Source organism: Scylla paramamosain, chromosome 20, assembly GCF_035594125.1.
Source record: "Scylla paramamosain isolate STU-SP2022 chromosome 20, ASM3559412v1, whole genome shotgun sequence".
NCBI lineage: Eukaryota > Metazoa > Arthropoda > Malacostraca > Decapoda > Portunidae > Scylla > Scylla paramamosain.
The window spans coordinates 22,883,554-22,905,278 of NC_087170.1; positions in this window are offsets into that span (position 1 = coordinate 22,883,554).

Sequence of the window (21,725 nt, forward strand, 5' to 3'; positions counted from 1 at the left end):
CCCTGGAAATTGAGGGAAATATTGACGAAGAGACACTGAGAGCCAGAAGACATCTCTGTCTGGGTCCTGAATCCTGATGCCGTCATGTTTTCATGGGAGCTCTGCACGGGGCTCCATCGTTTTACCTAAGCCTTATTTGGGTCAATTTCAGGATTATTTATCGACTCTCGATGTTGATTTTCTTTTTTCCTTCACGTCTGTGTCTGGAAACACCCGGAAGTTTACCTACATAATGATGTACAGACAAGGAGGAAGGCAGAGGAAATGTCCGTCTCGGCCCTTATATTTACGTAACGTAATTGATTTCGAACACTTCCACCCGCTTCACTGCCCTGTGTGTGTGTGTGTGTGTGTGTGTGTGTCGCTGATCAGAGACGAGTCATAAAACGATATAACTGGTCTTTAAAGCAGTAGTTGCGTTGGTCAAGAGAACATCACTACCACAGAGAATCTCTCTCTCTCTCTCTCTCTCTCTCTCTCTCTCTCTCTCTCTCTCCTCTTTCATTCCTCGTTTCCTCCTTTTCCTCCTACTCCTCTTATTATTACTACTATTACTCTTACTACTATTATCATTCTCCTACTCTTCGCCTCCTTCATTCTTCATTTTCTCCTCCTCTTCCTCCTCCTCCTATCACTACGAGTACTACCAACACTCTCCACCCCTTCTTCCCCTTCATTCCTTCTTCCTCCTTCCTCACACTCCTCTATTCTTCACTTCTTCCTTTTATTACTACAATAAACACATTTCAGTCTGATAATTACCTACAAATACCCGAAAAAACCCAGGAAATTCAGGGAAATATAGACGAAGAGACACTAGGAGGCAGGAGGAGGGGTCTCGGTCTGAGTCCTGAATCCTGATGACGTTATGTTTTCATGGGCGTTCTGCACGGGGTTCACTCGTTTTACTTAAGCCTTATTTGGGTCGATTTTGAGACTATTTATCGATTTTCGAGGTTAATTTTTCTTTTTCTTTCACGTCTGTGTCTCAAAACACCCAGAAGTTCACCTTAATATTGATGTACAGACATGGAGGAAGGCAGGGGAAATGTCCGTCTCGGCCCTTATATTTACGTAACGTAATTGATTTTGAAAATCGCGAGAAGAAAGAAGACACCCAGACTGATATGCACTACATATTCTGACTTGTCATTTACTTTAACTAATACCTGATATATAAAAAGATTACCGAACTCAGTAATAATAACGAAATATCCAATGAACGATTTGTAATTTTTACGAACGGTGCCTCAAACACAACAAAATATCGAGAAGGAAAACGAAGCCAGACTAGATTATTTTACATATTCAGAATACAAAAAATTTTTACTTTTCAGATAAATAAAGAAAACACAAATTCCTCGTCGTATAAAGAAAATGACTTTTCATATTCGGCGAGGGACTTATTATAAATTTGAAAATACGGATTGTTAGACTAGATTTTATTGGATATTAGTACTTGGTATATGTTTCTCATATTTTTTACGTCCTATATTAAACAGCAAAACAATCCTAGCGGTGCTAATAAGAAAAAAGTTAAAATAAATAAAATGACGAAACTGTTATTTTGCCGACAAACAAAAACACAGCTACAGCAGATTTTATTGCACATTACAACTTGTTATACTTTTCTAATAATAAAGTAAATATCAAAACAATACTAACCCCATTAATAATAAAGAAAAAAATGAAGATATTGAGCCGAAGTGTTTTTTTGCGCACTCTCCTCCGTTCAACATACTCGTCTTCTCTCCCCCTCATACTCCTCCTTTCCTTTCCATCTCCTCTTCCTCTTCCTCCTCCTATACACCCGAGTCTAGAAACACCTACAAACACCAGGAAAACCCTAGAAATTAAGCTAAATATTGACGGGGAGAGATGGAGAATTGATACCTTAGTGGCAACGGGGCGGCACAGCGCTTGGCGGAGCTGGGAGGGGCGGGGGTGGACGCCAAGGATGCCGAACTGTGGCGAGGTGGTGATAACAATACACTTCCAGCTGCTTCACTGCCCTCTGTGTGTGTGTGTGCGTGTGTGCGTGTGTGTGTGTTTGTGTCGCTGATCAGAGACAACTCATGAAGCTGTATAATTGTTTTTAAAGCAGTAGTGTTGGTCAAGAGAACGTCACTGCTTCAGAATCTCTCTCTCTCTCTCTCTCTCTCTCTCTCTCTCTGACGCTCCACCATATTCATCCGAAGAAGACAGGTGTCAAGGTGGCCAGTGGTTGCGCCCCTGCTGGCTTGTGGCGGCAAATGAAGGATTTAGCAGCAGGGGCGTGAGGGTGTGGGCGTGAGAGCGTCGCCAACCTCACGAGACAGAGATATTACATTTTCTGAAGCAATCTCCGCACTATTTCATTAAAGGAATTACAAAAAATTTATCTGTATCCATTTAAAGACAAGCTGGGCGAAAAAAAATGTAAGTTGCTATTATCGTCTTGGGGAGTAACACGTTGGTAATACACGTGACCTGTGATTTTACACTAGGATGGCAATGCTAATAGACTCCTGCGTCTCTGTTCTCGCTACGTGATGTTAGATAAATGTTTCCTTTATATTACTAATGGATGACTAAAATATTCAATGCAATTTGCTATTCACGAAAAGCCACCGAGTTGATATCTGTAAGTATGCTGAACACCCCACCACCTGCTAGTTAATTATTGCATTCACCTCTACCTGGGAACTTGAAATATGCGTGAAGGAAATTGAAAAAAAAAATGCAGTAGCCTGAATTTCACAGCGATCAAATTAATGAAAAGACTGGAGCGAATATAAATGTATGTAGAGTAGTTTTAGTTTGATTTCACGGTGAGAAATACGTTTTGGCAAGTTCGTCAAAAAAACACGAGTGAACGAGTTGGTTTGGATATGAAATACATCAACTTTCAACTGTCCAAGGAAGTAGTTTCACAAAATGTATTCTATTGTGTTAAAGTCTCTCTCTCTCTCTCTCTCTCTCTCTCTCTCTCTCTCTCTCTCTCTCTCTCTCTCTCTCTCTCTCTCTCTCTCTCTCTCTCTCTCTCTGATTTATCTAAGATGAAGATAACCCTTAACGATATTCATTTTACCTAAGAATAATAAGCGTGTGTGTGTGTGTGTGTGTGTGTGTGTGTGTGTGTGTGTGTGTGTGTGTGTGTGTGTGTGTGTGTGTGTGTGTGTGTGTGTGTGTGTGTTTGTTGCGTTATATGCCCATGGCTGCTTGCGTGCATATCACTGACAATCACACACACACACACACACACACACACACACACACACACACACACGCACATCCCTTCCTCCTTACCTAAAACAGCAACACTTCCACGCACGACCCTCACACACCCACGCTCCCAAGTCGGCCAAATCCTTACCTGTCTTTTCACACCTGTTGGTAATGAATTTCTGAAAGCATCTTGGGCGCTAATTCACCTTGCACGCCCCGGAGTCACCAATTGCGGGCGGCACAATATCCGGGCGGGCATCCGGATACCGTCACCACCACATCTGATAATACAGGCTTGCTGAACCCCGCTTCCGCCCCCCACCTCACCTCAGCGGGGTGCCTCAGTGTGTGTGTGTGTGTGTGTGTGTGTGTGTGTGTGTGTGTGTGTGTGTGTGTGTGTGTGTGTGTGTGTGTGTGTGTGTGTGTGTGTGTGTGTGTGTGTGTGTGTGTGTGTGTGTGTGTAGAATATCGATTACAGATACATGACACACACACATACGCACACACATACTAGGAAGTATATACCAAACTCAAATATTACGCATTAAAATATTTACAATGAGAACTGCAGGAAGAAAATAAAAATAAAAAATAAATAAAAAGAATAGTCATAAAAATAAAAGAAAACAAAATCAACATGTGAAATTAAAATACTCAATGAATGTAACTAAAATCATCGATATTTCACACATTAGCATCAATTAGGATACAATATTACAAATCCGCTAAGAAAATAAACACACCATGGAAAAAAAAAAAGCAAAAAATCCGTAAAACTTATAATAATAAAGAAAATAAAAATTGTACATTGACATGTGGCAAGTTGCAGGTGTTAGGATGACGTCACACTCCCAGATGCCCCGGAGCGAGCATAACGACCCTATTTCCTTCATTACTCCATCGGCATTTACATTACGCACTTCCCGGGGCTCGCAGTGGGGCGCCGTCTTGTAAGAATCTCCCGAGCAATGCAAATCACCTCCGCTATCATGATGACTCCTCTTTCCCTATCAATTAAGTCATCACTGCCTCCATCCTCCCCTTCCCGGCCACAGAAAACGGATATCTCTCTCTCGTTTATGAACCAACAGAAGGAAAACGGGTCGTAGCGGAGGTTGCGTCTCTGCTCCTAAGACGCGTGGGGTTAGTGGGGTGGAGGTGAAGGACACGGTATAATGGAGAGGGATATGGGTTCGCGTGGTTCATTGAGAGTGAGGAGAGGGATCGATGGTGAGCTTGAATTTATAAAGATAAGGAATTAGTAACAACAAAATGGAAAATGCTTCTGTGGTAATGTCTACAAGCTCAAGTCGTTTTATAAGAAGACGAAGAAATATAAAAGCTTCCAACATAATTTGACAACTCACACCCATCACCAGTTGCAGTTACCACTTCCCATCACTCCACCCATCACCACTCATCAATCACCACCACCTTCCCATCTCCCATACCACTAATCATTCTCCATCATCACAACCCCATCGCCATTCATACACCCATCAATTCTCATGAAAGCCCCATCACCTCCCATTACCACTCAACTATCCCCTCCATTTCCCATTAATTTCCTAACACACCCATCACTACCCATCAACACTTAGGTGCGAAACATGAAAAAATAGTAAAATAGTTCCTTCCTAGCAACCTAAACAGCTAGCTAACGAAATAACTCAGTAAATAAACTTCACAGATAGTTAATTAACAAAGTAACGAAATGACTAATTAACTAACACAATCACTAAGTAACTAACCAGCCAACTAACCAATTACATAAACAAACGCAAAAGACAGAACTGAGAAAGAGAGAGAGAGAGAGAGAGAGAGAGAGAGAGAGAGAGAGAGAGAGAGAGAGAGAGAGAGAGAGAGAGAGAGAGAGAGAGTACCAGCATGAATTGAATGGACCGAGGAGCGAGGCAACAAGTCCACAACAACTCCTGATATTAATAATAACAAATACATAATCCGCGTGTCCTTGAACCGTAAGTAGAAGCGGAAATGTGATTTTGTGTGCTAACTGGCTGGAACAAATGGCGCCATTACCTGGGACACGTGACTCACCTGTCTCCATTTAATCAGGTGTCATGAAGGTATAAAAGAAACGAATCTGCTATTTACTCTCATTACTCTCACCTGATTTACAAGCGAGATAGAGCAGAGAAATTACGTGTTTCCTTGCGCCGTGCTCCTCAAAGGGTTGAGGTCAAGTGTGTGTGTGTGTGTGTGTGTGTGTGTGTGTGTGTGTGTGTGTGTGTGTGTGTGTGTGTGTGTGTGTGTGTGTGTGTGTGTGTGTGTGTGTGTGTGTGTGTGTGTGTGTGTGTGTGTGTGTACGTTAGCAAGTTCATTAAAATTTCAAAAACGTTTACACTCAATGTTTCACACACACACACACACACACACACACACACACACACACACACACACACACGGTGATGGAGGTGAAAAACGTACACCAAATCAAGGAAAAACCATATATACACACAAAGCCACGGATGTACATACTATAACCTAACAAACAGACACACACACACAAAAAAAAAAATAAAATAAAATAAAATAAACCAAAAAATGAGAAACCATTTAGCGATATATATTTTTCTCTACCAAATCACAAGAGTTAGAATTAAAAGGCCGGAGCAAAATGGCCACAAACCCTTCACAAGCCGTCAGTTCCTTTCCATCTGTCGCTTCCGGAGCCTTTGTCCATCATCCCTCTCCCCCACTCTCCCTCTCCCTCTCTCCCAGCCCATCACGGCCCTCTCACCCCTTCCGTTCTTTACTTTAGTCGCCATTACTCCACCTTTCTCTTTCCAGTTATCTTTTGTGTCATATTTCCAGCTCTATTTTCATTTTCCTATTCAGTTCCCTTATTCTCTTTTTGTGCACTTTTCCATGTCAGTGTGGCTGTCTGCATGCATCTCTCTCTCTCTCTCTCTCTCTCTCTCTCTCTCTCTCTCTCTCTCTCTCTCTCTCTCTCTCTCTCTCTCTCTCTCTCTTCCATATTCTTTTCGTCTTTACCTTTTCTATTACATTCGTTAATCATAAACCTGCATACAGTTCTTTTTTTTCGTTATTTTCCCTTCCGTTCTCTCCTCTCATTTCATTCCCAGCCTTCCGTCTTTCCATCTTTCCTTCCTCATCGTTCATCCATTTCCTTACCCCCATATTCATTCACTCGCAAACCTTCCTCCTTCATTCAGCTTTATTTTTGCATTACTCTTCCTATTACTTGCATTACTCCTAGTCTTATCTCTTCCCGTGTTTATGCGCATACTCACCTCCCTTCCATCACGACCCTCACCCCTCACCTCACCTCACCTCACCTCATGAATAATATATGCCATTTATCTATAACGATAAAATGCACGTGTTTGTGAAAGTGTAAGAAGGAAAATAAAATTTAAATAAAAAAGTTGGTATTTACTTAAACAGAACGGGAAAATATGTGAAATTGATGCATATATTGACAAAAAAAAACGGTACTAATGGAGATAACGAAGTAAACAACATATGAAATAATAAAGTGAACGGAAGAATAGACACGGTAATAAAAAAAATATATATAACTATATTAAAAAAATGCGTATAAAATCAAAGAAGAAGAAGAAGAAGAAGAAGAAGAAGAAGAAGAAAATGGACAGGAATAAAATGAGATCTAAACTAATAAGAGTAGGAGGATCATCCCTAAACATTATCCCTTTTAATTACTCATCATGTTTGGCCCTCCAGCACCCGCACGTCCCGACAGTAATCCCGCGCCAAGTGTCCGATTACCGCGTCTCGTTGTGGCGCAGCGATCGATCAAGCGATACCAGACGTGATCGACGAGAGAGAGAGAGAGAGAGAGAGAGAGAGAGAGAGAGAGAGAGAGAGAGAGAGAGAGAGAGAGAGAGAGAGAGAGAGAGAGAGAGCAGACAGATTGGCAAGCAGATAGATACACAGTCAAACGAACAGACATATAAACAAACCAAAAGATAAACAGACAGACAGACAGACAGACAGACAAACAGACACACAGACAGACACAAAGACAAATGGCAAGCAGAAAGACAGACACAGAGAACGACATACAGACAGACAGACAGCCAGGAAGATAAATTAACAACCAAGTAGAAAAATAGATAGAAAAACAGACAGATAGATAGATTAGCAAGCAAGCAAACATGCAAGCAGACAGACAGACATACAAACGAACAACAGCAAAAAGCAAATAGACTGACAGGCATACAGTGAGGCAGAAAGAAAACCAAGGAAAGAGTGAGAGTGAGTGAGAGTGGAGAGAAACAAAGTATGGAAAGTAAGAGATAAAGAGTGCAAAGAGCGAGGGAGAGGTGAAGAGAGCGAGCAAAATGGAAAGCAGTAAAGTGAGAGAGAGATTTAGAGAAAGAGAGCAACAGTGAGAGAAGATCAAAGGGTTACGTCAGGAGGTGGTGAGAGTGGAAGGATTTATTTCTCTCTCTCTCTCTCTCTCTCTCTCTCTCTCTCTCTCTCTCTCTCTCTCTCTCTCTCTCTCTCTCTCTCTCATGCACTTGTCTCTCCGGTCATTCACTCATCGTCAATAAACACTTCAAGGATACAGAAAGCGAAAAAAAAAAAACGACAGATCCATGAAAAGAAATGCTGTGAAAAAAAAAAAATGAAATGGAGGAGGAAGAAAAGGAGATTCAGAGGGAAATTAGAGAGGGAAATTAAAACTCAGCATGAAGAAGACGGATATGTACGAATCAATATAAGAAAATGAAAAATCAGAAGCAGGAACAGAAGGCAGACAAGACGCACAAGAAGGAAGAGGAGGAGAATAAGGAACATAAGGGAAATAAGACGGAAATTAAAACTCACAATGAAGGAGGAGGATATGTGAGAGTTAGCAGAGGAGAATAGAAAATAAGAGGAATAGAAGGAAGGCCCACAAGGAGGAGCAGTAGCAGGATGAGCAGGAGGAGGAGGAGGCAAAATCCGAGGAACACTATGGTAGAGCAGCGGCAGGAGGAGGAGGAGGAGGAGGAGGAGGAGGAGGAGAGGGGTACATGTGCTTCTCTATAGGAAACAGGAGTGATAGTTAGCCTCCGGGGCAACAGAAACTCCTCCCCAGGGCCTCTTCCCCCACGCAGCGCCGCTCCCTCCACCGCCCTTCCCCAGGAGGCCCATAGGAGCGAGAATCACGCCGCGCCAGCCACTGAGGTATGCGCCCTTGTCCACTCTTTAGGGTGATGGACAATGCAAGTTCCAATTTTTATATCAAAAGGGGAGCTGAGGGGCTGGGTGAGGGGGAGACAGGGGAGGAAGGGGAGGAGGAGTGTTGGGAGGAGAGGGAGGTGAACTAACCCATGATTGAAGACTGCACCTCTCTCCCTCTCCCTCTCTTACTCTCTCCCTCCCCCTTTCGTGAGGTAACTGGACACAGGAGGACAACTAAAGGGAGGGACCAGACTCAATAGGTAACGAGATACTTGAAAATTGGACACGAGTAGCGACAATGCGAGGGTCCGGGGCTCAAAGGGGCTCATCGGACGCAGGTAAGCTTTGGGCCAACGCTAAAGGGTGACATGGTGGGGCGGGGCGGGCTGAAGGAGGCCAGACTTCGTGAAGAACGGAAGGGAAAAGGAGCGTGTTCTGTGTGTGTGTGTGTGTGTGTGTGTGTGTGTGTGTGTGTGTGTGTGTGTGTGTGTGTGTGTGTGTGTGTGTGTGTGTGTGTGTGTGTGTGTCTCCTCTTCATTTTTTTTTTTTTTTGGGGGGTTGGGTTATTATTCAGATTTCATTGTTGTTGTTGTTCGTGGTGGTGGTGGTGGTGGTGGTGTAGCTTTAGTAAACACCACCCGTCCCTCTACAAGCGGGTCTCGGTTCATGCAGGTCGCCATTTCAGTGTTCGCTTCTTCACCTTTGTTCGCCCCCAGGCCATAACTGCCCTTCCCTGATGTGTCCCAAGGGCCATCAGGGCGGTGGGGCGGCCAGGGGCGTGCACACTCAGGGGGGAGACTTCATGACTGCCACCAGCTCACACCCTGCAGTGACCCTTGGTTGTCTATCTTTGTCTATCTATCTGTTTATTTATCTATCTATATTTATATGTATTAAAATATATAACGCTTCCAAACTACAACAAAAAACAAAAATCAAAGACACCACAGCAGAAACAATACCGATTATAATATTATTTACGAGAACTGCAGCAACAACAACACAAACAACAATTATAATAACAATAATGAGGAACGAGAGAGAGAGATAGAGAGAGAAAAAAATGGAATGAGAATGAGGACGAAATAAAGCAGCAGAGAGCACCAACAATGCACCGCCGCCAGCACGCCACACCTGCACATTACGGGCCAATTAGCCATATGTACCGCCGCCGCCAACACTCCTAAGTGCATTGCCTGTCAACAGCCAGCTTGATAAAAAGCGCCTTCGTCTCTAATCATCGAATCAATACGCGACAAAAGAGAGTGAGAGACAACACCCCCTCCACCACCCGCTACCCCTTCCTCCACATGCCCTCCTCCACCTACAGTCCTCCTTCCCATGCTCCCTCCCTAGCCTCCCCTTCCACACACCCTTCCTTCAGGGGGCGGAAGATAAATATCCTAACTTGAACGCTATACATAAAGGCTTCGAATCGAAAAATAAACACTGAAAAATGCTAAGAAATGAAAATTGGTGGTTTGAGAGGAATAATTAGGGAATTGCATATAGCTACCCCTCCCTCCCTCCCTCCCTTCTTCCCTCCAGGCGAGAGACAATGCAGTAAGGGGACCGACTTTCCCAGCACGTGACGATTCCTCCCTCCCTCTCTCCCTCCCTTCTTCAGTCCATCAATCCGTGCAGGGGTGGGGGGAAGGGAAAGGGGGAAAGGGGTAAAGGGAAAGGTAAGGAGGAGGAGGAAGAGAGATGTCAGAGGGAGAAAGAAAAGTGAGACACACACACACACACACACACACACACACACACACACACACACACACACACACACACACACACACACACACACAGACCTCAAATTTATCATATTTTCATCTTCTTTATCACCCTTTACCAAACCACATCCTCCTCATCCTCCTTTATAGATCTCATTTTCCTCCTCCTCCTCCTCCTCCTCCTCCTCCTCCTCCTCCTCCTCCTCCTCCTCCTCCTCCTCCTCGCCCCTCGTAGGCAGGAGGAGCGGGGCACTCAGGCAATACTGGGGCCCACATGTGAAGTACCGAGTGGTGGGGATCAGTGCCAGATTAAGCCGCCAGCATGTGGACGTAATGTTGTGCGGGCGCTATGAGGGACCCGCACCGCTAATTGTCCTCAGTCATCACACAAAAATACAAACGTGCTGCTATGAAATTGCTAAACACGGGCTTCCCCCCGTCCCCCCCCCAAGATACAACACCAATACACACTTTTGTAATATTTATCATAAGCTTCTATAAATTCCATAAATAATCACCATTCGTAAAGACTATTGTGCTACTTTGACACTCCTTTCCTTCCTATCCTTTCGTCATGTCTTCCTGCCTTACGTATGCGAATAAAAAGACATGTTTTGTTATTAACATTCTGTATAGTACAACTCCTGTCCCCGCCTCGCTCAGACAAATAAGAGAAGCAAAAGAAATTAAGTTAATAGCAATACCCGCTTGGTCACAGACAGACAACAATAGGAAGACGCAGCCGTCCACTTGACTGGCCACTTTGCTCTGGGTACAGGTGAGGGCCGCCAGGTGTGTCTGCTTGTACCCCATCATCGTTTTTTATACGTACTGCGCGACCTTCACTATACAGCTTATCTACCTCATCCACCCACTTTACCTTTTTTACACCTGACCCACCACACATTAGGTATTTTTATATTTATCGCACCGATAGATCTAAATTTACTTAACCTAAACATAATTATTTTCCCTGATTCGTTTAATTTTACCCACCTTACCCTTATCAGCGTTTCCCGCCTTGCCTATCGACCTTAATCTATCTACTTCCTTCGGTGTGTCGTACAAATCACACAGCGGGCGGCATATCACACACTCTGAGGTCCAAGGAGGCAGCAAGCGTCTTCTGGGAGTGTCCGTGAGTAACTATCATCCCAGTGTGTTCCTTGCCCCGCCTCGCCCTGACCAGTAAATAATGAATTGAGAAGCGGAGGAACGAATTCAGGCTACCGATGAAAATTTATTGACTGAGTAACTGATTGACTGACTGACTGGTTTGCGCAGCTGCTACAATTATGTTATGTGACGCTACAAGTTAAGAAGCATAAAAAATAAAACAAAATAAAAATGATAGAAAGAAAATATAACTAAACTATTGCTAAAAATAAAGTCACATTTAAAACCAGTTGAGGCGAGGTTGTGCCGCCCCGTCAGGTGGTCACGTAGGTCTGGCAGGCCACGAATGGATGAGTCCTTCAGGTGAGTGTCAGGAGGCAGACAAACAGGTAACAGGTACAGGTAAGGAACAGGTTTTTCGATCACCTGGTGTACTACAGAGTTTGGTGTTGTAGTTTCTGAACACCATGCTCTTTCGACACATTTGGGTTTTTATTAATTAATTCTACCTTTGATTTCTACTTTTTTCCTTTCAGATTTTTCCTGTGTCCCAATATTCTACCTATTTGCTATCGAAACAGACTCAAGCCACGCAACCTACTTTCAGAATTAACAGGTGTACTTACAGTAGGAATCTGAAACTATAGTTCTTTTAAGTCTGCACACTTAACCTACTCAGAGATAAAGGACAATAAAGTTTACCAGTTAATCACCCAACTGATCTTCCTGTCTCTTTTCTTGACAAAGCAACTCTACATAACTTACCCAAATTGTGATTTTACAGGTATATCAATCACTAATGGCCACTGAAGCAGATCTTGAAGACGGATAGAGGCTGAAAGGCTGCAGGAAGAGGAAGAACAGGAGTATAAAGTGTCAGGAAGCAAGGTAAAGACGCACCAGATTAAGAGGAGGGACGGGAGTCGAGCCTTGAAGAAGTGGTCGGAGAGGGTAAGAAAAGAGATGGGTCGGGAAAATGGGGGACTGGTAGGTGGTGGGAGTGAGAGAGGAGTGGGTTAATGGGATGAAGGAGCTAGATCAGTGAGGTGAGGGAGTGGTGGGTCGAGGGGTGAGAGCACTGGGTCGGAAAGATGAGGGAGTGATGAGGGAGAGGGGGGCCGAGGGGAGGAGGTAAGGGGGGCAAAGAGGGAGAGAGGGTAGATCATGGGGAAGGGAAGGAGGGAGTGAAGGGTCAAGGTAATGGTGTTGGGGGAAGGTGGGGAGGCAAGGAGGTGGTGAGAGGAACACATTAAAGTCTGCTTCAATATATTAGAAAATTCTGTAACGTATTTTTTTTTTTTTATCTAGACGATGTTACAAAGGAAACCAATATAATACTTTTAGACAAATTATTCACACACACACACACACACACACACACACACACACACACACACACACGCGAGGTGGTGTCATGGGTAATAGCAGGAAACAGGCGACGGAAACAGACGGTAACGAGGCAGTTGACGATAATTGGGTGTTTCACGCGGGGCCCGAGATGCTACACCCTCCTCCTCCTCTTCCTCCTCCTCCTCCTCCTTCTCCTCCTCCTCCTCTTCTTCTCGTACCCTTCCTTCATCACTATTATTTTTCTTTACTATTTTTCAACATGTCCTTTTCTCTCTTATTACCTCAAACCTCCTCCTCCACCACCTCCTCCTCCTGCTCCTCTTCCTCACCTAACTCTTCTCCCTCCACCACCACCACCACCACCACCACCGGCCCACCTCTACTCTTACTGACAGAGAAGGTAAACTAAACACTAAATTGCAGTATTAGAATTATTGCAATCTGTCGATATAATAAGTTGATGCAGGCGCAAGGAACTGCTGATAAAAGGATAATCATGTAAAATATTATAATCGCTTTATCACAGAGTTAATTAAATATTATTAAATTACATGTCCGATGAATGCAATATAAACACGGGGAAATAAATAATCGTGCGTAATATATATTATTAGCTTTTGCTTGGACGGGAAAAAAAAAGTAATTGCATAAGATACCACTGACCACCACCACCACCACCACCACCACCACCATCACCACTACCACCACTACTACCACCAACGCTATCCTACCACTACCATCACCGCCACCGAGGCTACCACCATCACCATCATCATCATGACAAAGAACAGCAGCATCCTCACCATTCTAGACGAGGATAACAACAACAACAACAACAACAACAACAACAACAACAACAACAACAACAACAACAACAACAACAACAACTAAACCATCACTCCCATCACTATCACTAAATCTACCCTTACTATTACTAAGAATTTTAAGATACAAGAACTTCCACCACCATCATCATCACCACCACCACCAACACCACCACCACCACGGCCACCATCACAAACATCCCAACTGCAAAGATTACAAACAATTTTCAGTCCTCACAAGAGCACCAATAAGTATTACCAACGCTGAGGGAAACCCGTGACCTCCTCCTCCGCAACATTTCCAGGATCCTCACCCCCCTGCCTCCCCACCTCCGCAGCACACCGCACCTGCCACCTGCTTGACGTGAAAATCGCCCCAAATTACTCCATTTCAGGCCGGCCCGTGTTCCCTCCCTCACCTCGCCCCCTCCACCGTCAGGCTGCTCCTCTTCCCCCACCCCTTACCGGAATACACACACGGAGGAGACATAAGTGAGTGATTTACGCCTCTTTACATGAACCGCAGTGACAAGCGTAAGCCCGAGTGTAACATTGCGTAAGAAATAATAAAATGAACACTAGATAACTTAACCTATTTGCTTTCCCCTGTCGTTTTTTCTCCTTTTCTCCCTCCTCCTCTCTTTCTCTCCGTCTTCCTCCACCTCCAGCCTCACGCCTCGCCGCCACCATACCTGCAACACCTGCCTGACGGGCCTTAATTAAGCCATCACTCATTACCGCATCGCCATCTAAGGTAGGGAGGAGATTAGCCGCTGCATCAATTAAATTAGCACAGTGTCGCCATCAATAGAAGGAAATTATTTGCCTTGATGTGGACAAAAACCGACGCGCAGGTTCCCCCTCGCGCCGCCAGAGGGTTCAGTCTCCCTCCCACCTTCCCTTACACCGCCTCATTAGCATATTAATGGCCTGGTGACTTATACTACATAAACATGCACAAAAATAAATACCGGGACTTGTTTCCTTACAGCTTTTTGTATTCTAAAGTTCCTCTCATTTTTCTTGTAGTGGTAAAAGACCCTCGGTGTGCACTTTAACTTTACTTTATCTCCTTTGCCACTTTATTGCACGTATGTGTCTCCATGTACACTGTTGAGACTACTTCACTTACATACAGCTATGCGCAGTGGTCTCACATTGTTAAGTGGGTCTAGTTAAGCATTCTATATTACGGCAAACCCTTCCGTGTGACATTTATCAAAGGGAAACTATCACCATGAAGGAATTTGATTTATGAGACAAATCCATCAACTTTGCCTGTCGATATCATTCTAATACTAAAGAGCACGTGGAAATACGAAAAAAACTAGGAGAGAGAGAGAGAGAGAGAGAGAGAGAGAGAGAGAGAGAGAGAGAGAGAGAGAGAAAGAGAGGAAGTGAGCCCTCCACCTGGTAAACAGTGCCTCAAGATGCCAGTGTGCCGTGCCTTCAAAGCATGGGGCTGTGCACAAGATTGCGCCACACCCCACCACACCTCCACAGCTCGCGTTAGCACCACAACCGCCACCACTAACAGTCCCACATCTCAAGGCGCTGCATTCCACCTCTGTCACTTCTTGTGCTTGTTTTTCTTCTTCGCTTTCTTCATATTTTGTAAGGACGCTGTATATACATAGAGATCAGATGATTAAAGATTGAGGAGTGAGGAAAATTAAAACAAAAAACGCAGTGGAAGCGAATGTAAGTTCCTCACATTTTGTACGGAAACTATATGTACAGAGATCGGGCAACGAAAGATTGAAGATTGCGGAAAACGAAAAATGCAGTGGAAGTGAATGCAAATGCTTACTCGACTGTTGAGCCACGACTGTACAGCACACACACACACACACACACACACACACACACACACACACACACACACACACACACATATAACATACACATATATAACACACTCCCTTGAGCCGTCACCTATCGCCCGGTCCTAAACGCGGGTTTCGGCTCCCCCTTACAGCAACGGAAACACGGCCTGCCATGCTTGCCGGCGCTCTAAACACGGGTTGCGTTCCTTTTAAAAGCTGATTGCTGCTGATCACTCATGCGGGAGAAAAAAATATAAATACAGGTTACATTCTCGCGATTCCAAGATAACTGCCCTGTGAATCCTTACGCCATTCCAAATACGGACGATATTCCTCCAAAAAATGACAAAATTGGGTTCATTACAATATACAATAAGAAGGTTCCTCTCCTGCGGTAAAAAAACAAGTAGACAGAGGAGCCGTAACTCGCACCGCTAACCCTTATAAGGACGCGGAGTGATGGTGTGTATATGGAAACACGTAGAACTGGAGAGAATAAACAAATGAGAGAGAGAGAGAGAGAGAGAGAGAGAGAGAGAGAGAGAGAGAGAGAGAGAGAGAGAGAGAGAGAGAGAGAGAGAGAGAGAGAGAGAGAGAGAGAGACCCTTAATCCGAATCTCAAACACCATAAGAAGGAAAACGACTGAAAATATACGAAAAACAGTAACATTATGAGAATAAACAAGCTAGAGAGAGAGAGAGAGAGAGAGAGAGAGAGAGAGAGAGAGAGAGAGAGAGAGAGAGAGAGAGAGAGAGAGAGAAAGAGCAGTGTTTATTCGTGGCATACCTGCAGGTGGTTTGGGGCACTGACAATGAAGTGGCCAAAGGACCTAACACGACCCTCTCCCTCAAGGCTGAGAGAGAGAGAGAGAGAGAGAGAGAGAGAGAGAGAGAGAGAGAGAGAGAGAGAGAGAGAGAGAGAGAGAGAGAGAGAGAGAGAGAGAGAGAGAGAGAGAGAGAGAGAGAGAGAGAGAGAGACCCTTACCTACCACTTCCCATGTGAAAGAAAGAAGTAAAACGAGAGAGGGAAAAGAGACAATGATAACAATAATGACTCAAGATAAAGGGGAGAAGATAGAAAGAAAAGCATAAAAAGATGAAAAGGAGGAAAGAGACGGAAATTACTCGCACAAAAAAGGGGGAGGAACCAAGAGGAGTAAAAAAAGAAGGCCGCAGAAGTGGTCGTTTAGCATCAGAGGACTAAAAATGAGGCGAGGCGGCGCACATAAAAGTCTCCCCATAAAAAAAGACATACAATAGAAAACGACATGTCAGAAGGGCAGTGTCATCCCGGCCGGGCGCCATTGTGAGGGAAGCAGGGGTGTGGAGAGAGAGAGAGAGAGAGAGAGAGAGAGAGAGAGAGAGAGAGAGAGAGAGAGAGAGAGAGAGAGAGAGAGAGAGAGAGAGAGAGAGAGAGAGAGAGAGAGGCGTTACAGTAAACATTATATCTAAGAGTTCAGAGGTGAGAAAATCATGAAAGACGAATAAATATTTAAATAGCAAAAAAAAATAAAAATAAATAAATAAATAAATAAAATCAAAACAAGAAAACAGACACGATTAAACACGAAGCAAAGGGACATCATAAAATTTTGAACAATACAAGAAATTTCAAGCCACAAAATACAAGGGAAACTGAAGAAACACAACGAGCAACCATCTGAAAGGCGAAACAACCATTAAACTGTAAAAAACCAACGCTATAGAAAGACTTAACCACATTTTTTTTTTTTTAGAGAGAGAAAGAGAGAAAGAGATACTGGAGGAGGAAAGGGACGGAAGGAGTAGCGACTGGAAGGGAGAGTGCGAGATTGGGAGAGTGACAACAGCCCGGCGGGGGGTCAAGGAGGGTTGTATTGAGTGGGCGGCGATGGGCGGGCGAGGGCGGCGGGCGTGCAGCTCTCCCGGAGTTTGGGGGCCACTTCAGCCGTGATTTATCCTTCTCTCAGGACGAGTGCCAATACCAACGAGGAAAAATAAACGTTGCGGGCCGCCAGAGGGATACCATGCGCTCTCTCTCTCTCTCTCTCTCTCTCTCTCTCTCTCTCTCTCTCTCTCTCTCTCTCTCTCTCTCTCTCTCTCAAGCAGATCCGGTGTTTAAGTTTAGGCTCGGCGGAAATGAATGATGGATAACGAGAGTGCGTTGTCACATTCCCTTCATCCCTGTTTTCTCTTCCTCTCATTCTCTTTCCTCTTCTTTCTCTCTTCCATTTTTCATCTCTCCATACACTCTTAGTCTTCCCCTTTCCTCTTCCAGATTTTTCTCCCTTTTCCTCTCATTCTCTTTCCTCCTCTCTCCCATTCCTCATCCCCCCCATACACCTCCAGTCTTCTTCCCTCTTTACAATCCTCATCTCTCATTATTTCCCTCCTCACTCTTCCTCTTCCCTCCTCTCAGCCTCGTCCCCTCACTTCCCTTCCTTTCCTTCCTTCTTCCACTTCCCTCCTACCAACTTTCCTATATGCATGCCAATCCTTCTCTCTTCTCCCATACCTTCTTCACCCTCTCATACATTCCTCCATCCCTCACCCCCTCCCTTCCCATCACCACGTCACCCGCCCGTCCCTTCAGTCCCCGTAGAGATGGCCACTTTAAGGAAAGGACGTGACGCTGCGGTTTCGCCTCATGAATACTGTGTTGGAATCCATGGCTCTATAAAGACGATTCACTTCCTCATCCCCAGTGACGCGACGCAGCGGGTCCTCCACTCGTCACCCCCTTCAAGGTCCTGTTTACCTGGCGACCGAGAGGCAATCAAGGCTCAGGTAGACTCCGTTGATCATCTCTATATGGACAGGTACAGGTGCTTCAGTGTGGTGAATGAATAGGGTGGAATGTATAAATGACATTGCCCTTTTTTCTCTGTCTGTCTGTCTGTATGTATGTATGTATGTATGTATGTATCTCTCTCTCTCTCTCTCTCTCTCTCTCTCTCTCTCTCTCTCTCTCTCTCTCTCTCTCTCTCTCTCTCTCTCTCTCTCTCTCTCTCTCTCTCTCTGGACGATATGGAAGAGAAAACATGCATACGGAAACGAAAGAAAACAAAAAAGGAAGAAAAGGTAGGGAAATAAAAACGGATTATCCAGCAGCCCGTAACAGAGAAATAATACGAAAAAAAAAAAAAGACACCAGAAAAGACTTTAAAAAAATGCAAAATCCGGTACTAGGAATCCGTTTCTTTTTAAATTAACTTCAACCATGGATGCGAACCTTAAAAAAAAAAAAAAAAAAAAAAAAAAAAACGAAAAAAAAACGAAAAAAAATGGGCACACATACACAAGCACACAAAAAATAGAGTAATGATAAGCCTGAAAAATCTATAAAACGCTACAACAAAGACATGAATTTCTCTTTTCATTACATAAAGGGCAAAAAAAGGGAGCGTACAGAGCCAGGGGGAGGTAATGAGCGGGTAGCGGACAGGTAAGGATCGCTCAGCACCTTGTTGTCACCGATAATTACAGGTGTGAGGGGCGGCCCGGAAGATCTCGTGACACGCAGGTACGGGGAAGAAGGGTTAAGGAGAGAGAGAGAGAGAGAGAGAGAGAGAGAGAGAGAGAGAGAGAGAGAGAGAGAGAGAGAGAGAGAGAGAGAGAGAGAGAGAGAGAGAGATACCCTAATAATTTTAAAGGAACGAAATCTTGAACTTTGATCGTAAATAATCTAAGTTTCTGCCTAATAATAATAATAATAATAATGATAATAATAATAATAATAGTAATAATAATAATAATAATAATAATAATAATAATAATAATAATAATAATTAGTATATGAATTGGAAACAAAAATAAGATGAGGTAAAATTAGAAAACACAAACAGAAAACAACAAAACAAAAGAAGGAAACAAGGAAAAAATCACACGAATAAACGAGAAAGAAAGACACCAAGATACAGCAACATAAATAAAATATATCTATGAATCACAAACACGAACAAAAACAAAACATACAAAAGCAGAAAACAAACACAAACACAATAAAACAAATCACAGCAACAAAAAAAGAAGAAATAAACGAAAAAAAAAACAACAACAAAAATTACAAGAATCACAAGCTAAACAAACTAAAATGACTCGCCTTCTGATGGACAAGATAACGAACTGAATCTGCCCCGAGCGAGAGTGCGTGACAATAGACCTCCCCCTCCCCTCCTCCATTCCCTCTAGGCTTTCATAAGTGTCCCGCCAAGATTAGGCCTATGCTATCGTGGCCTAACAGGTACTCAAGGGCGTGACACTGGTTCTTGGGAGCCAAATTTTGAGGCCTTTTATTGTATCTGGAAATCGGAAGAAAAATGTCACAGGAAAAATTGAGGAGGTATTATTATAAGGGAAAAAAAAATACCGGTAGAAATGGCACGGGTTTTAAATATCGTAAGGCAAAATGTCACAGGTTCAAATATCACGTGGAAAAAATGTCACGGGAAGATATTTAATGGTGCAAGTTTAGTTCATCTGGAAAAATAATGTTACAAGTATCAAAGAGCACAGTTATAAACATCACATGGAAAATAACACTAGAAAATATATACAAATGGAAAATGTAAAAAAAAAAAAAAGATATATATTCATGTATAGAGAGAGAGAGAGAGAGAGAGAGAGAGAGAGAGAGAGAGAGAGAGAGAGAGAGAGAGAGAGAGAGAGTGTGTGTTGCGTGAAGGAAGGTAGGGAGGCGGGGTGTGCGTGTGAAGAGAAGTGTTGAAAGACGTGCTAGTGATAATTAAGAAGGAAACCGTTTCAACTGTAGGGACTGAAAAAAAATAAATAAATAAATAACTATATAAATAATATCGGTAATTTTCCCTTGGGATGTGTTAATTAAGTTGATTATCTCCTAACAAGCCGTACGCCACGAGTACTTTCCATAAATTGGCTCCCATAGTACAAGTGTGGTCATTAGTGCTAACGGCGGTACTGTATGGTAGTAGTAGTAGTGGTAGTAGTAGTAGTAGTAGTAGTAGTAGTAGTAGTAGTAGTAGTAGTAGTAGATACCAGGTAAAGCAAATGTTCATAATCTTAAATGCATGGTTGCCTACAATGAACAGATGACACTATGCAAAATTTGAACTCCCAATATCAAAGTACAACAGACGGAAAACAAAAAGAAAATGAAGAAAAAAGAAAAAGAAAAGAAAGGAAAGCAAAACATTTTAGTAGCACTCCATCCTTATAACACCTCAACTTTCTCAAAACCACACATAAAAACAACGACTAAGGTAACAGATAGGAGTAGCAGCAGCAGCAGCAGGACTAGAACGGAGACAAAAACATGCAGCAGTCCGTCAGGAGCGGCGCATGGTTACCGTTAACACAGACTGATGAGCGGCGGTAGGGCGGCAGGCGATCACCCTCAAGGAGAACAGCCAAGAAAAAAGTGTAACATAATCGTGACCAACGCAAGGCCGCCAGGGAGGGACGTTATGACAAGAACACTTTTTGTTAACCACTTCATGACATTCCTAACTGCCACTACCTTCAATACCGGCAGCTCTCTCTCTCTCTCTCTCTCTCTCTCTCTCTCTCTCTCTCTCTCTCTCTCTCTCTCTCTCTCTCTCTCATGCCCATCACGATCTGTTGGTGAAAATTGATTTAGTACCCCCAAAAAAAATGTCCGTTTCCCATATATAGCCATACACGGCCTTGATAACCCGGTCCAGGAGTGATATCCGAAATGCAGTTATAACGATTCACTAATATTTTAAAAAATCAAGATAGAATAGAAAAGAAAGAATAAAAGGATACCAAAATAAAGATAACAACAATCACTCGTAAAATAAATCAAATTCAGAAAGAAAATAATAATAAGATCCGGAGAAAATCATCAAAACCTTTAAATCTGGACTTGCAATCTAACAAACCGAAGGAAACAACGAAATACATGTTCAAAGGACTGTTGAGTTTTCTTACAGTCAAATTTCAAATATCTAAATAACATCTATGGACTTTCAGCGTCATTGTGAACTCATTAATACGACACTAGATACCAGTCAGTGAATCAGTCTACCTAAAAACAATAATAACAAATAAGAAAATAATAATGAAAAAAGAATACACAACTGATTCACACAAGCAGCAAAGGAGAGGAAGAAAGACAAGACACCGACAGCAGAGGACAGGAAAGAAAGTTCAAGACTCACACAGACAGATCCTCGTCGCAGCGTCTAACAGGAAGAACTTGCAAGGAACAACAACCGCCAACAGGAAGCCTAGTGCACCAACTCAGTCTGATGAGCACAGCGTCGCCTCAACTTAAAACTCACCAGCAAGTTATTACAGGTAATAATAATAATGTAAAGGTCGTACTGAGCTCTAGGAGGGTAGCGAAGCAGAAACGTTTGGTAGACAAGGAGGTTCATATCTGGACAGTCCGGGTTTGTCGGAATTAAGATGTGAAGCGAAAGGCTCTCACAATGTAATGTTGTGTGCTTCCGCATCCCCTGGCTTGTGTAGTACGAGTACGTGTAGAACCAGTAGCGGTGGTGGTGGTAGTA